Source organism: Cebus imitator, unplaced genomic scaffold (genome assembly GCF_001604975.1).
Source record: "Cebus imitator isolate Cc_AM_T3 unplaced genomic scaffold, Cebus_imitator-1.0 Scaffold149, whole genome shotgun sequence".
In the NCBI taxonomy this organism is placed as follows: domain Eukaryota; kingdom Metazoa; phylum Chordata; class Mammalia; order Primates; family Cebidae; genus Cebus; species Cebus imitator.
In genome coordinates, this window is record NW_016107464.1 from 2,818,393 (window position 1) to 2,820,272 (window position 1,880).

The 1,880-nt window shown below is 43.2% G+C and overlaps 1 pseudogene; it reads right to left on the minus strand.

The window, feature by feature from the left end:
* Window positions 1–432: 432 nt before the first annotated feature.
* On the minus strand, window positions 433–893 carry LOC108314275 (annotated as a pseudogene).
* Window positions 894–1,880: the final 987 nt, after the last annotated feature.

Genomic DNA, 1,880 nt, shown 5'->3' on the forward strand with positions numbered 1-1,880 from the left:
AAAAAAAAAAAAAAAAAAAAAAACAGGCATGGGCTTGGAGTGGAATGTACTGCCCATGTTTATTATGTTCATAAACTCTGGTGCAGGGCTCCACGTGCCCAGAAGTAGGGTCACTTGTTTTAAATTTACACACAACTACCCTGTGAGATTGAGTCAGAAAGACCTGAGTTCTAATTATTCAACTTTTCTAGCAGTGCGAATTTGAGCAAATCAATCAGCTCAAATATGCCAATAACTATACCTCCCTCCTGGGGGTTTGGTAAGGCTTAAATATTAAAGCAGGCTGGGTGTGGTGGCTCATGCCTTATAACCTCAGCACTTTGGGGGACCAAGGCGGTAGGATTGCTTGAGCCCAAAAATTCAAGACCAGCCTGTGCATCATAGAGAAACCCCAACTCAAAACAAACAAAACAAAACTTTTTTTTTTTTTTAATTTAATAAAGTTTTATTTTTCCAAATGTACAGTTGGTTGGACCTATTCATGCGTCTTCACCAGCAGCTGGAGCTTCTCCACCCTTGGTATTTCTGGTGTAAATCACTTGAGCTCTGTGCTTTGAAACCAGTTTGATAAGTCCTTTGCTAAGGAGCTCCTGAAGGGCTGCCCTGGCAAGGGATCCTCAAATCTTCAGTCTCTCGGAGACCACAGCTGGAGTTATAAGTTTATAGTTGGAAACTTCCTTACAGAATTTGTCATAGGTAGCTTTGTCAAACAAGACTAAGTTATTGAGCTTGTCCCGAAGTTTGCCTTTGGACCACTTCTTTTTGGCCTTGCCCCCAGATTTGTTCACTGGGTCTTTGTCTTTCTTGGCTGACTTTCCGGCGTCTTTTTTCTTCTTGTCGTCCTTGGATGGCATTGCGAAGCTCGGAGAGCAGCGGCGAACACTACAACTGCACTAAGATAAAACAAAACTTTTTGTAGAGATAGGGTCTTCCTCTATCACCTAGGCTGGAGTGCAGTGGCACAATCTTGGCTCACTGCAACCTTGGCCTTTGAGGCTCAAGTGACCCTCCCACCTCAGCCTCCCAAGTAGCTGGGACCACAGGCAGACGTCACCATGCCCAGCTGATTTTTTGTATTTTAAGTTTTCTCATGTTGTCCAGGCTGGTCTTGAACTCTCCGTCTCAAGTGATCCACCCCCTCGGCCTCCCAAAGGGATGGAATTACAGGCATGAGCCACCACAACTGGTCAGTAATTTTGTTGTTGTTGTTTTTTTGAGATGGGGTCTCTCCAAGGCTGGAGTGCAATGGCACAATCTCAGCTCACTGCAACCTCCACCTCCTGGGTTCAAACAATTCTCCTGCCTCAGCCTCCTGAGTAGCTGGAATTAGGCACATGCCACCATGCCTGGCTAATTTTTATATTTTTAGTAGAGACGAGGTTTCATTACGTTGGCCAGGCTGGTCTGGAACTCCTGACCTCAAGTGATCCGGCCCCCAGCCTGGTCCACTGAGCAAGACCCTGTCCCATACACCCCCCCACCCCTCACCAGAAGCACATAAAGCTCTTAGCACAGTACTTTAATAAACATTTAATTTCTTTTAAGAAGACAGCCCTAGTGTTTTTATTTTTCTTTTGGTCTCTTCCTAGATACAAATATGGATAATTGAATAAAACTTCTCAACATCACAACTTCTTCTCTTTCTGTAGGAAACAACCCTGTTCAATCCCATTGTCTACCTCCAGGAATTAACTAGATGACATTGCATAGTCACTTCCTTCTGGGAGCTTTTTTTTTCTATCTGTAAATGAAGACAGGAGAGGGAGGAATGTCTACTTTCTATTTTTAGCAGTCCATTTCCACAAGTGTATGTTAATTTTGTAATGTAAAGAAATAATTTTTTTTTTCCTTTTTTTTTTTTTTCGAGACAGAGTTTCGCT